Source organism: Stegostoma tigrinum, chromosome 13, assembly GCF_030684315.1.
Source record: "Stegostoma tigrinum isolate sSteTig4 chromosome 13, sSteTig4.hap1, whole genome shotgun sequence".
In the NCBI taxonomy this organism is placed as follows: Eukaryota; Metazoa; Chordata; class Chondrichthyes; order Orectolobiformes; family Stegostomatidae; genus Stegostoma; species Stegostoma tigrinum.
In genome coordinates, this window is record NC_081366.1 from 9,540,363 (window position 1) to 9,555,975 (window position 15,613).

General features: G+C 43.5%; 1 long non-coding RNA gene across 2 annotated transcripts in view; it reads left to right on the plus strand.

Moving 5' to 3' along the window:
* The window catches only part of LOC125458369 (uncharacterized), a 69,695-nt gene extending 54,914 nt beyond the window's left edge, over nucleotides 1-14,781 (plus strand). Inside the window, exons 1-4 of one of the 2 annotated variants that reach the window (XR_009446587.1) lie at nucleotides 10,341-10,414; nucleotides 10,504-10,651; nucleotides 12,318-12,365; nucleotides 14,063-14,781. This is a non-coding gene — a long non-coding RNA (uncharacterized LOC125458369). Of the gene's footprint in view, nucleotides 1-10,340; nucleotides 10,415-10,503; nucleotides 10,652-12,317; nucleotides 12,366-14,062 lie in introns of those variants that run through there. The other variant, XR_009446586.1, reaches the window with a different exon arrangement.
* Nucleotides 14,782-15,613: the final 832 nt, after the last annotated feature.

Consider the following 15,613-nt stretch of genomic DNA (forward strand, 5'->3'; position numbering starts at 1 on the left):
TGACCTACCTCTGCTTGCATGCCTAATGGTCTTAAGGAGTAAGAATGTTCTCTATACTAGAGCATTCACTTCTGGAGGCGATAAACAATAATATCCTATTGACTTTCTGATTGAACTGATATTTCCTAAACTAAGAATGTTGTTGATGATGAGGAAATTGTTATACGTGACCAATCAAGCCCCTGCTCCAGTTTTGTGTGACAAGGCACTTCTGGATAATGGAACAAATTGCTGTCTCACAGGTGAAGGGCTAAGTCTTGCATTTAAAATGAACACTGCACCTTGGCTAGAGCTACATGGCAACTGCAGCTCAAATTATTCCAGCTCAGTCTCTTCAGAGTTTAACATCTGTTGGCACCTTTTGGAGGTTCCTGCCAATGCCTGCTGGCATACTGCTTTGCTTGCAATCAAACTGCACTTAGTGCCAAAACCAACTTCAAATTTAAAAGTACTTTGGTAATCTGCCACACAAGCTTTAGAGATATAAACAGCTCCCTCTCTTGCCAGTTCTTTTCTAAGTATAGCAATTGCTTAGCAAACACGCACGGCTCTGCACGTATGAAACTCTGAATCCTTGATCTGGGTGCAATGTGAACAGATCATACAGCTGTGGGTTTGCACTCCCACACAACATTTTTTCTCTGTTACGTTCTGGAGTGAACCTGGAGAGTAGGCAGGCTGCCCAAATCTCCAAATTCCTCTTGTACTCCTATCTCCACCACCTTCATTTGCAGCTCACCTTCACCCAGCCCTCAGTATGGGGGGACATCTGCTGTAGCCATAAGGAAGAAAGCAGATACCTTTCTTGTTTTTTCTCTCAGCCTGGCCGTCTGGAATAAGGAGCAGAAACACATCACAGGCTCTCTCTCCAGATCACTATCCAGTGTGTCTTATGGCTAATGGTTGAGGATGGAGTCAGGGGTAACAATGACTCCAAGCCCCTTGCTCCTGGTAGCTCACACCCTACCTTGAAGACAAAATTCCCACATTCAATGGATCTCAACAATTGAAGTGGTGATGGTGTGTGTCACTGAGGGAGCCTAGTTCCTGCAGCAATGTGATATTTCACATGCGTGTTCATGTGTGCCATACATAGCAGACAGTTTGAGAATGGAGCACACTGGTTGGGAATCTGGTGGAGACAGGTTTAGTTGAGGCAATCAAGAGGGCATTGGATGTTAATTTATTTGATTGACATACGGGGAAACAGCAGGCAATTGGCACAAGATAATTGAACTGGCACAGACACACATGGGCTGAATGGCCTCCTTCTGTGATTCCACAGGTGTCGAGGAACTTCTCCCACTTTCACCGTCTGCTATTGAAGTGAATTAAATGGATTTGCAGCAATGCTATTTCATTGACCATTCAGTTCTGAGCTGGGATTTGAGAGTAGCGCCTCCAGTTCAGAGACAGGGACATTACCCACTATGCTTAGAGAAATGCTGCAGTTACATCACATTTCTATAGCCCCATTAACAATCTCAGGATTTCCAAAGCGTTTTACAGCCGATGAGTCATTTTGAAGTCCCTGCTGCAGTGGAGGAAATATGGAAGCCATTTTGTGCATTGGATGATCCCATGAACAGCAATATTGTAATGGCCAGATGATCTGCATTTTGAGTAATGTTGATTAAGGGCTAAATCTTGGTCCAGGACACTGGGAAAGGCTCTCTTGCACTTCTCCCAAACAGTATGTAGGATTATTTTGTTCCCACCTGAAGACTTAGATGGGTCAGTTTATCTAAAATTTGGCACCTCTGCAACCGCTAATTCATTCACACCTTTCTTAGAGTGTGGCACCCAGACTGGGAATAATACTCCAGCTAAAGCTGCACTGTATCTAATACAACATCAACATCAACATACATGAGGGTATGTAGTTGTAGAGACTTTATGTGGTTATGGACACAAACAATAATCACAATTTACAGACTTGACTACTGGTGAAAAAATAGACACATTCATCTTGTATCCGACAGGACAATATGTAAGAAGCCTCAATATTTAAAGGCTGCAACATATTTTTACTGTTTGAGAGGAAGGAATTGATTGGTGGGCAAGTGGATTCTGATTGGAAGAAATATTGACACGGAGAATGTCCAAGTTAACTAATGACTGACAGTTAAATGCCAAACTTTATTTAAATGTAAACCAGGCAGGAGGAAAGAACCAGAGAATAGCTGTTGCCTACTTTGTTCAGTTAATGCGGCTGCAATGTCCATGTATGTTACTTCTGTCTGAAAAGGGCAGGACCCTGTGCATGGATGTATGTGGTTTCTGGTACACGGGTGTACATGTTGGGTATGGATAGAGTGGGGGAATTGGAGAGAGTGAAGAAGCAATGAAAAGGTTCTTAAAATACTGCAGGAGGAAAGATTGTTTGTGATTGTCATCAAGATAAGTCGAGAGGTTTGGATTGACCACACCCTGAGACATGAGAAACTTGCCGCTGGAAGTGATTGAAGGTTTATAGACAAAGAAGGAGTAAAGAAATTACGATGTTAGCCAACTTGAAGTTGATAATGGGAGGGTCCTGGAAAGGAAACTGTGAGACTACAGGGGTGAAGAGAAGAGCAGAGGAATAATCACCCACGGCCCCATTTGATTGTGACAGATCCCTCCTTTTCCTGCTTTGATCTGTTTAAATTTTCATCCTGTGGCAGCATTTTGTGGTACAGCTTGTGCTGTTGCGTTTGAGTTTTCCCAATTCGAACAGCAAAAGGAAAGCAACAGGAAGTCATTCAGTGTCTCAAGACTGTGTCTCATTTCAGTAAAATCACAGCTGACCAGTATCCCAATCCCACCTTGGTTCCATATTCTTTTCCTGTGTGGTTTGATTCAATACAATGAGTTTGAGTTCAAAATGTTTTATGGATCAGATCAATGACCCCCCTTAAAATATATTAAGAAGATAGCCTAGACCATAACTTTTTCTTATTTTTAAGGTAAGTCATCTTCCAGATACAATTCGATTAGTCAAATTACTCCACTTTCAGCAAAACACACTTTGTTTTTTAAGCTAGATATGAAATACAGACAAAACAAAAATAAAACAAGCTGCAGCGCTGGATGAACACAGCAGGCCGGGCAGCATCATAGGAGCAGGAAAGCCGACGTTTCAGGTCTAGGCCATTCTCCAGCTTTCCTGCTCCTCTAATGCCGCTTGGCCTGCTGTGTTCATACAGCTCTGCACCTTGTTATCTCGGATTCTCCAGCATCTGCAGTTCCTATTATCTCTGACAAAAATAAAACAATTGGCTTAACTGTAACTTAATTGAAATACTTAACAGAATTATATATGTATATATATTAATTGTTACTAATTAAGTCTTCTAGTATGGTAACATCCTATAAACACATGCCGCAGGAAATAAGGGAAGGTATCAAATTGAAAGATAAGGCATATAAAGTGGCAAAGACCAGTGGGAATCTGGAACATTGGGAGAACTTTAAAGGTCAACAGAAAGCCATGAAAAAAGTGATAAAGAAAAGTAAGATGGTTATGAGACTAAAATAGCTCAGAACATAACAGACAGCAAAAGCTTCTATAAATATAGAACATAGAACATAGAACATAGAACAGTACAGCACAGAACAGGCCCTTCAGCCCACAATGTTGTGCCGACCATTGATCCTCATGGATGCACCCTCAAATTTCTGTGACCATATGCATGTCCAGCAGTCTCTTAAATGACCCCAATGACCTTGCTTCCACAACTGCTGCTGGCAACGCATTCCATGCTCTCACAACTCTCTGCGTAAAGAACCTGCCTCTGACATCCCCTCTATACTTTCCACCAACCAGCTTAAAACTATGACCCCTCGTGCTAGCCATTTCTGCCCTGGGAAATAGTCTCTGGCTATCGACTCTATCTATGCCTCTCATTATCTTGTATACCTCAATTAGGTCCCCTCTCCTCCTCCTTTTCTCCAATGAAAAGAGACCGAGCTCAGTCAACCTCTCTTCATAAGATAAGCCCTCCAGTCCAGGCAGCATCCTGGTAAACCTCCTCTGAACCCTCTCCAAAGCATCCACATCTTTCCTATAATAGGGCGCCCAGAACTGGACGCAGTATTCCAAGTGCGGTCTAACCAAAGTTTTATAGAGCTGCAACAAGATCTCACGACTCTTAAACTCAATCCCCCTGTTAATGAAAGCCAAAACACCATATGCTTTCTTAACAACCCTGTCCACTTGGGTGGCCATTTTAAGGGATCTATGTATCTGCACACCAAGATCCCTCTGTTCCTCCACGCTGCCAAGAATCCTATCCTTAATCCTGTACTCAGCTTTCAAATTCGACCTTCCAAAATGCATCACCTCGCATTTATCCAGGTTGAACTCCATCTGCCACCTCTCAGCCCATCTCTGCATCCTGTCAATGTCCCGCTGCAGCCTACAACAGCCCTCTACACTGTCAACGACACCTCCGACCTTTGTGTCGTCTGCAAACTTGCTGACCCATCCTTCAATTCCCTCGTCCAAGTCATTAATAAAAATTACAAACAGTAGAGGCCCAAGGACAGAGCCCTGTGGAACCCCACTCACCACTGACTTCCAGGCAGAATATTTTCCTTCTACTACCACACGCTGTCTTCTGTTGGCCAGCCAATTCTGTATCCAAGCAGCTAAGTTCCCCTGTATCCCATTCCTCCTGACCTTCTGAATGAGCCTTCCATGGGGAACCTTATCAAATGCCTTACTGAAGTCCATATACACCACATCCACAGCTCGACCCTCATCAACCTTACTAGTCACATCCTCAAAAAACTCGATAAGGTTTGTAAGGCATGACCTACCCCTCACAAAGCCGTGTTGACTGTATTTGATCAAGCCATGCTCTTCCAGATGGTCATAAATCTTATCCCTCAGAATCCTTTCTAACACCTTGCAGACGACAGACGTGAGACTTACCGGTCTATAATTGCCGGGGATTTCCCTATTTCCTTTCTTGAAGAGAGGAATTACATTTGCCTCTCTCCAGTCCTCAGGTACGACTCCAGTGGAGAGCGAGGATGCAAAGATCTTCGCAAGTGGCGAAGCAATTGCATTTCTCGCTTCCCAAAGCAGCCGAGGACAAATCTGATCCGGGCCTGGCGACTTGTCAATCTTAATGTTTGACAAAATTTTCAGTACATCAGCTTCCTCTATCTCTATCCATTCCAGCATGCACACCTGCTCTTCAAAGGTTTCATTCACTACACATTTCGATTCTTTCGTAAAGACAGAAGCAAAAAACTCATTTAGGGCTTCCCCTACCTCCTCAGGCTCCACACACAAGTTCCCTATGCTATCCCTGATCGGCCCTACTCTTTCTTTGACCATTCTCTTATTCCTCACGTAAGTGTAAAATGCCTTTGTGTTTTCCCGGATTCCTTCTGCCAAGCCTTTCTCGTGCCCCCTCCTGGCTCTCCTCAGACCATTTTTGAGCTCCTTCCTTGCCTGCATGTAATCCTCTCTAGCTGAACTTGACCCTAGCTTCCTCCACCTTATGTAAGCTACCTTCTTCCTTTTCACTAGAAGCTCCACCGCTCTCGTCATCCAAGGTTCCTTTATCTTACCCCTTCTTGCCTGTCTCAGAGGGACATATTTACTCATCACTCCCAACAACTGTTCCTTAAACCATCTCCATATATAAAACAAAAAAGAGAGGCTAAGGTACACTGTGATCGTTTAGAGAATGAGAAGGGGGATTTAATAATAGGAAATGAGGAAATAGCTGATGCATTGAACAGGTATTTTGTGCCAGTCTTCATAGTGGAGGACATGAATAATATGCTTGTAATTGATGACAAAGAGGCTAAGGCAGGTGAGGACCTACACATGGTTATTATGATGAAAGAGGTAGTGTTGGACAAGCTAGTGGAGCTAAAGTTAGACAATTCTCATGGCCCTGATGGAAGGCATCCCAGGGTACTACAAAGGATGGTGGGAGAAATAACCAATGCGCTTATGGTAATTTCCAAAAATTCACTGGACTCTAGGGCAGTTCCATTAGATTGGAAAACGTTCAAAAAAGGAAATAGACAAAAGGATGGGGAATTATAGGCTGGTTAGCTTAACTTCTATGGTGGGGAAAATGCTTGAATCTGTTGTCAAGGAAGAAATAGCAAGACATCTAGATAGAAATTGCTCCACTGGGCAGTCACAGCATGGGTTCATGAAAGGCAGTTCATGCTTGACTAATTTACTGGAATTCTATGAAGACATTACGAATGCGATGAACAATGGGCACCTGGTAGATATGGTGTATTTGGGTTTCCAGAAGGCATTTGGCAAGGTGCCACACAAAAGGCTGCTGCATAAAAAAGTAGCATGTTGTGATAGGTAATGTATTACCACGGATCGAGGATTGGTTAACTAAGAGGACGCCAAGAGTGGGGATAAATGAGGGCTTTTCTGGTTGGCGAACAGTGACCAGTGGGATATCTCAGGGATCAGTGTTGGGACTGTAGTTGTTTACAATTTGCAAAGATGATTTGGGGTTGGGGCTACGTGTTTTGTGTCAGTTTGCAGATGTCATTAAGATGAGTGGTAGAGCAAAGTGTGCAGAGGACTCTTGAAAGTTTGCAGAGGGACTTGGATTGTTTAAGTGAGTGGGCAAAGGTCTGGCAGATGGAGTACAATGTTACAAATGTGAAGCCATCCATTTTGGTAGGAATAACAGTAAAAGGGGCTATTAACTTTACAGTAAAAATTTGCAGCATGCAGCTGTGCAGAGGGACCTGGGTGCTCTTAGGCATGAATCACAGAAGGTTAGTTTGTAGGTATAATGGGTAATTAAGAAGGTAAATGGAACATTGCCCTTCAATGCTAGAGGAATGGAGTTTAAAAGCAGAGAGGTTATGTTGTAGCTGTATAGGGTCCTGGTGAGGCCACAGCTGGAGCACTGTGTACAGTTTTGGTCTCCTTACTTGAGAAAGGATATACTGGCACATTGCAGAGGACAATCACCAGATTGATTCCAGAGTTAAGAGGGTTGGCTTATAAGGACAGGCAGAATAGACTGGGATTACATTCATTGGGATTTAGAAGATTGATGAGGGATCTTACAGAAACGAATAAAATTATAAAGGAAATAGAAAAGATAGAAGCAGGGAGGTTGTTTCTACAATGAGTGAAACTAGAACTTGGGGGCATAGCCTCAAAATAAGGGGGAACAGATTTTGGACTGAATTGAGGAGGAACACCTTCGCCCAAAGTGTTGTTAATTCTTGGAACTCGCTGCCCAGTGAGGTAGTTGAAGTTTCCTCATTGAATGCCTTTAAAGCTAAGATAGATAATTTTTTGAATAGTGAAAGAATTATGGGTTATGATGAGAGGGTGGATGAGTGGAGCTGAGGCCATAAGAAGATGAGTCATGACCTTATTGAATTGTGGAGCAGGCTCGAAGGGCCAAATGGCCTAGTCCTGCTCCTACTCCTTACACTCTTATGTTCACACTTGGCAAAGGCAAATTCAGTAAAATAGATTGTCTCACATGCAAGTCTAGCAGCAGCAAGAGAACCCCAGTTTTTAGTTGGAACGTGGAGAGGAATAAAAGCTTCCAAATCCAGCTTCCAGGACCCCATACCTATAGAAAACTAAAACTAAAATAAAACACCCTGGTTTTGTGGGAGCTTGGCCCCACCCATTCAGGCTGCTCCTATTGTTTCAACTTTAAACAAAAGTCCAAAGGCTTCACAACCTGTTTGCTATATTGACTTCAAAGAGACCACTTGGCTCAACCTTTCTTCATAAAAAAAACAATAATTTACACCTCTTAAAGCCATTATATCATCACAATCAAATTGTCAATGCCAAGGCAAAGTCAAGAACTGTCTTCGCATTTGGAATTTAAAGTAACACTATTCTTTATACGTTAATAAATGAATCCATGTTTACATGACAATCATGGGTACAACAAGATGATGCATATATGACAAACTTTGCTTTAACCAGAACCTTATTAGCATAGTTTTATGTTTCTATGAGATCCCATACTGTTCTAAATTCCAATGAGCCTAGTCCCTATTTACTCAATCTCTTTTCCCATGATCCAACCCTCACTTCATAGAATCATAGAATCCCTACAGTGTGAAAATGGGCCTTCAGCCCAACAAGTCCACACCAACCCTCAGAGCATCCTACCCAGACCCATCCTCCTGTAACCCACCTAAACTACACATACCTGAACACTACAGGCATTTCAGCATGGCCAATCCACCCAACCCTCCCATCTTTGGACTGTTGGAGGAAAACAGAGCACCCGGAGGAAACCCACACAGACACGGGGAGAATGTGCAAACACCACACAGACAGTCGCCTGAGGGTGGAATCAAACCCAGGTCCCTGGCACTGTGAGGGCACTAGGGCTAACCACTGAGCCACCATGCCACCAGTTCTGAAGTCAACCTATTGAACCTGCACCCCGTCTAGTGCCAGTACATTCTCAAGTAATGAGGCCAAAACTGTACGCAGTACTCCAGTGTGGCCTCACCAGCATTCTATACAGTTACGGCATAACGTCCATATTTTTAAGCTCCATTCCTCTAAACAACATTAATCTAAAGAGCACTCCTTTAAAGTACTCACAGCAGAAAGGATTCCTTTGCTTTCATACCTATGGGTCTTAATTTAACAGTGGCTTCATTTCCCCCTTTTGAGTATTCATACAGTGGGCTTAGACTTTCTCAGCTTCAAGTAACACCTGCTTTTTTTAACCGAATGCATCTGGTCAGGAACTTTCAAACTTAGTATGAAACCTCTCCTCATAGTTTAACTCTTGGCCAATAAAAAAAAGTTCAATGATTTATGCTTGTTTACAACAAGGTTTTGAGTTCAAAACCGAAATCAGTTTGAGACCCTGGGGAGGAAGGGAATGAAACCAGGAGATGAAAGCGACTAATGAAAGCTTCCTTTGAGGAAATTTCGAGCAGGTTGATCCTATATTTGTTGGAATTTAGAAGAATGAGAAACGGTCTAATTGAAACATACAAGATTCAGAGGGGTTTGACAGAGCAACTACTGAGAAGATGTTTCTCTCCTATGGGAGAATCTTGAATTTGAGGATAAATCTTCAAAAATAAGTGGTCCCCTAACTAAAATGGAGTTGAGAATGATTCTTTTATCTTACAGGATCATCAATCTTTATAATTCTTACCCTCAGAAAGTAATTAAATCTGCTTCAAGGCTGAGTCAGACAAGCTTTTGATTGACAAGGTTCATGGGGAAGAGGCAGGAAGGTAGACCAAAGGCCTTAATCAGATCAGCCCATCACCTTCTAGAAGAGCAGAGCAGGCTCAAGGGCCAAATGGCTTACTTTTGTTCCTTTTTCAAAATAAAATTCTCGTGCATGAAATATATAAAATACTACAGAAAGGGCAAAATACTGTTGATACTGGAAGTCAGAGCAAAAAGATACTCAGAAAGCACAGGCTGTTGAACCTGATCTGGCATTTTTTTTACGATTGATCTGTTTAGAGTCATAAAGTCATAGAACCATACAACAGAAACAGACCCTTTGCTCCAACTCGTCCATGTCAAATAAGTTTCCCAAACTGACCTCCACCCATTTGTCTGCATTTGGGCCGTATCCCCAAACTTTTCCTATTCGTGGACCTGTCCAAATGTCTTTTAAATGTTTTAACCACACCTGCACCTATTATTTCCTCTGGCAGTTTATTCCACACACGAGCCACCCTGTGTGTGAAAAAGTCACCGCTCACGTCTCTTTTAAATCTTTCTCCTCTCACTGTAAAATTATGCTCTCTAGTTGTGAACCCCCGTAACCTGCAGAAAATATCTTTGCTATTCCCTTTATCTATGCCCCTCTTGATTTTATACACCTCCATTAGACCACCCTTCAACCTCTTACGCTCCAGTGGAAAAAACCCCTGGTGATTCAGAATCTCCTTTTAACTCACACCCTCCTATCCCAGTAACATCCCTGGAAATCTCTCCTGCCACCATCTCCGATTTAATAAAATCCATCCTGGAGCAGTACTGTACACAGTACTCCAAAAGTGGCTTTGCCAATGTCCTTACAACCGCAACAGGATACCCCAAGTCCTATACTCAATGGTTCGTGCACCTCCTAGCCCAGAAGTTGGGATCGTACCATTGTACTACAGGAATTTGTATTCAACTTGCTCAGACATATATGCTTTGTGGTTCTGGAGCCAAGTGTATGACTCTATAAGTGGGGCTTGAGCACAAGGGCTCCTAGCCCAGAGGTATTGACACTACCACTGCACCACAAAGCCCTACTTTGTGTCTGCTTGAAAGAGCAGCTTAGCCAACCCTGAGCCTCTCACTGTCAACCCAGAATTGTGCAGTTAGTGTTCACAAGGTTGCTCTTGCTCCCCGCAGCTTTCATTTCAGAGCTAGGAACGTTATCTTTGAGCAAAGCCAACATTACTGCTCTGATCTGTGAGTCAACGCTAATAGCATATTTGTGGTTCGTTGCAGAACAATCACAATGTTGTGTCTACAGCAATGATTTATTTGTTTTTTTACAGAAATGGCCAGTAATGCTGAAAGCATTGACCCTGATAAGCTTTCTTTCTTCTGGATAACAGCTCGGAGGAATGTGACTGAAAATCTGATCAACCATTCAGAAGCCTCTGCAAATAGGAACCGTGTTAAAAATGTAGCACACCCTTTATGGTTTGTAGCACCATAACATCGCCTCGCATTCTTCCACTGATTGCTTCATTGTGATGTTTCATGTGTTGCTGCAGATAATTAAAGGTTGTGGTCCTGGGAGGTGGGGGAAGGGGAAAAAAAATCACCGTTTCACCGAGTGTCACAAGAGGTGGATTCCCAGTGGGCTTCGGAGCCAAGGTTAACATAGGCTCTGTGTTAATTAGAAAGCCACTGTGATTCCCTCATACACTCAATTTAAGGCTTACACTGAGGGCTAGGCTGGTTAAAGATGCTGCTTGGCCTGCTGTGTTCATCCAGCTCCACACTTTGTTATCTAGGCTGCTGAACGTGATGGACTGGCAAGGCATTAGATTCCACAGAAAAACGCTTGTTCACAAAACATATAAAATGTACCTTCTAAGGAATGAGAGGTAATTTAGTTGAATATAACATACTAAAGGGGATTTTCAAAGTAAACACTTCGGACGCCCCTTCGGACCCGCATTGCGAAGAGCGTCGAAGGAGCACTGAGAGGCAGGGGCTGGGACAGGTGGTAGCTCACCTCGCGGTGGGCCGACAGTTTGATCCCAAGATCCAAATACGAGATTTTTTAACTGCAGCAGCTTTAATATGCGCTTACGGAGCTGGAAGCCAGGCTTGCCCTCCAAGAGAACCTTGTTAAAGGATTTTAAGGAGGTAATGGCCCAGTGGTTTTATCGCTGGAGTGATGATCCAGAAACGCAGCTAATGTTCTGGGGACCCCGGTTTGAATCCTGCTAAGGCCACTGGTGGAATATGAATTCAAAATCTGGAATTAAGGGTCTGATTATGACCATTGTTGACTGTCATAAAAATCCATCTGGTTAACCATTGTCCTTTAGAGAAGGAAACTGCCATCCTTACCTGCTCTGGCCTACATATGAGTCTAGACCCACAGCAATGTGGTTCTCTCTTAGCTTCCCTCTGGGCAATTAGGGATGGGCAATAAATGCTGCCGAGCCAGTGATGCCCTCATCCCATGAATGAATTAAAAAAGAATATAAAACTAAAGGGCATTTACAAAGTAGGTGCATGAAGGATGTTGCCCCCTGTGGGACAGAGAGGCCATAGTTTTAGGATCAGGTGTAGCAGATATAAATCAAAGATGAGAGGAAATCATTCTCCTCACAGGATCATGAATTTGTGGAATTCACTACCTCAGAGTGTGGTGGATGCTGTGACGCTGAATTAATTTAAGGAGGAGATAGACTTTTCGTTAGTGATGGCTGAAGGGACATGAAGTGAGGGTGGGAAAGTGGAGCTGAGGCCAAGATGAGATCGGCCATGATCGTATTAAATGATGAAATAGGCCTGAGGGGCTGAATGGCCTACCCCTGCTCTTAGCCCTTATGTTGTTATGAACTGTTTAAAGCATATTACGTTCTTCTTCATTGAATGTAAATGTACTGATCATGTACAACAACAGGTAATTTTTTTTGATTCCATCATGGATTAAGGGCATCACTTGTATTTCTGCCCCAATAACCCCTTAAGCTGAATGATGGCTCAGGCCATTTCAGAGGCAGTTACAAAGTCAATGTGAAGAAGAGTTATTCTCAGACGCATAATGTTAACTTTATTTCTATCTCCACAGATATTGCTAGACCCGCTGAATTTCACCATCGATGTCTGTTTTTGTTTGTTGTAGAGCCAACCTTGTTGGTGTGGGTCTGGAGTCACATGTAGGCCAGTCCAGGTAAGCACAGCAGATTTCCTTCCCTAAAGGATATAAGTGGATCAAATAGGGGTTTTAGCAGTAATCAGTGATAATTGTCATGTTGTGATTACCGACACAAGTTTAAAATTCCAGACTCTTGATCAATTGAATTCAAATTCCATCACCAGTGAGAGTGAGATTGGATTTCATGATCCCAGAGCATTAACTTGGCCTTCAGAATTACTCACCCAGTGACATTACACCACCATTTCCTTCGATTGATGATAAGATTAAATAGAGATAGAGTTGACTTGAGGCTCAGTATCCAAATGATCTCCATTCCCACTGACTGCAGACAGAGTACAAGGCATGGGACTAATACATTATGTCTTGTCAAAGCATAATTATTGACAATAGTTTAAAAGACAGTTCATAGCACAACAAAATTCAAAGCTTAATGAAAACCTAAAGAACTGCAGATGCTGTAAATCAGGAGCAAAAGCAACGTTGCTGGAAAAGCTCAGCAGATCTGGCAGCATCGGTGAAGGAGAAAAGCAGAGTTAAAGTTTCGGGTCTGGTGACCCTTTCTCAGAACTTTGCAGCTGTATAGAGTACTGCAACAATTCTGAGGAAGGGTCACCGGACCTGAAACATTAACTCTGCTTTTCTCCTTCACCGATGCTGCCAGATCTGCTGAGGTTTTCCAGAAAATTTGTTTCTGTTCCAAAATTCAAATCTTAATTTCCTGTAGCTGTATGTAAATTACCACATTAAAAATTGTAGTCAATATTTACAATGTTTCCCACATGGAATCTTACAGGATTTTCACTGAACCCTGTCCTTTTGACAGACAATGACTGACGGATCTTAGACAGTGGCCTTCCTCCATTGAGGCGGCCATCCCCGATCACTAGTGTGTCCTCCAGGACAGAGCCCTGAATGTTGGACTGAGACAATGTGCTACGCAGTGCTAGTCAACTCTCTCAATAGGAGGCCAACAGGTTACAGGTCACGTTGGGTTTTCAGCCCATGTTGAGTCAATTTAAGCCCTAGTGCATTACAATACTAGCCCATTGCAGACCACCTTTACATTGATCTGACCATGATGTGGTGTTGGGCTGGGGTGGACAACGTCAGAAGCTGCAGTTTATAGTCCAACAGGTTTATTTAAAATCACAAGCTTTTGGGACATTGCTCCGAAAACTTGTGATTTTAAATGATCCTATTGGGCTATAATGTGGTGTCACATAACGTCCGACTTTGTCCATCTGGCATCTCAATCTCTCAGAGTTCTGCGTCAAAATTGTACTACCAGGTCTGTGTACTCAATGCTGCCCTTCCTAAACCTGCAATCTCAGAAGTTAGAATGTTAACCTTTGAGCCACATTAGTCAGGCTTATTACAATCGGTCTAATTTTCCAGGGTTGACTGGGGAAATTCTGTCAGGGGTCTTGTTGCCGTTGGTACCCAGGCGCTCTGCTGTATCCCACTCCACACCTGATGGAGAGCATGCATGTCAGAGTATCAGACAAGGACATCAAAAGGTCTCATGATGATGCCTCCCAATCGCTGCTCACACTTGCATTAAGCTGTTGGTTAAAGGGTTAGGAGATTGGAACATTGCCTGATTGCCCCATATTTGGTAGTTCTGAAGAAAGACCTCTCTGAGGAGCATCAGAAAATGCATGACCGAAAAGTTCTGGACCTGAAATGTTAACGTTCCTTTCTCTCCACAGGTGCTGCCAGACCTACTGAATTTTTTCAGCAATTTTTGATATTGTTTCCAATTTCCAACATCCTCAGTTCTTTGCTTCTTTGTCCAAAAAGATCACCAGTTTACAAACGAGTCAGCCTCAAAAATATCCCCTGTTTGCTTGTAAAAGTCCCCGACTTTCTGCCTCTCTGAATAATCTGTTCCTTGTGTTTATCACACTCAGTGTTTGGTAGTTACAATCTAATCTGTCTCCTTGTGTTGCTCTTCTAATCACAGACCCATGACCTCTGGTGACATCTTTTTGCCAACAAAAGCATATTCTGTTCCCTTGAGGATGTTGAACACTGGAATAATCTCTGCTTAGACCACGGTCTCCTTTGGAATGGACAAGGCTTCAATGACGCATATCCAACTTGTTAATTTTGGTTGCCAAATGTCTTTGTTGCACTGGTGCTTGAGTGGTCTTGATCTGCCCTGCAACAGGATTTATAGACGTTGGTACAGATGTCCCCACGAGGATTCATGTGCATTCTAAACTTGAACTGAATTGAGAGCAGATGAGAGAGGTGAAGGTGTACTTTATCTTTCTTATGCCCCAGAGGAATCTGGCTGGGCTGGAATTTACATCCCACCAGAAGTCTCCATGATCACGATGAACCAGTTGTAATCATTGCTTTTTTTTTGTAATTCTTTCATGGAAAGCGGGCATCATTGGCTCAACCAAATGTGAGGCTGGATGAACACAGCAGGCCCAGCAGCATTTCAAGTGCACAAAAGCTGATGTTTCGGGCCTAGACCCTTCATCAGAGAGGGGGATGGGGTGAGGGTTCTGGAATAAATAGGGAGGGAGGGGGAGGCGGACCGAAGATGGAGAGAAAAGAAGATAGGTGGGGAGGAGAGTATAGGTGGGGAGGTAGGGAAGGGATAGGTCAGTCCAGGGAAGACGGACAGGTCAAGGAGGTGGGATGAGGTTAGTAGGTAGGAGATGGAGGTGCGGCTTGGGGTGGGAGGAAGGGATGGGTGAGAGGAAGAACAGGTTAGGGAGGCAGAGACTGGTTGGACTGGTTTTGGGATGCAGTGAGTGGAGGGGAAGACCTGGGCTGGTTGTGTGGTGCAGTGGGGGGAGGGGACAAACTGGGCTGGTTTTGGGATGCGGTGGGGGAAGGGGAGATTTTGAAGCTGGTCCCCTCCTGCTGGTCTAGGCCCGAAACATCAGCTTTTGTGCTCCTGAGATGCTGCTTGGCCTGCTGTGTTCATCCAGCCTCATATTTTATTATCTTGGATTCTCCAGCATCTGCAGTTCCCATTATCATTGGCTCAACCAACGTCAGTTTCTCACCCCTAATTGCCCTTTTGGCGAGGTAGGGGTGAGGCTGCTATCGTGAATTGCCGCAGCCTATCAGGTGCAGATGCTGCTCGGTCACTGTTTAGTGGGGCTCGCCAGGCCACTCCAGAGGACAGTTTAAGGGTCATGGGTCAGCCAGTGTGACAACTTATAGGCCTGCCTTACTCAGACAAGGACACCTCACAACGAACTCGGTCAATCAAATGTGTTTCTAGGCTGAAAAGGCAA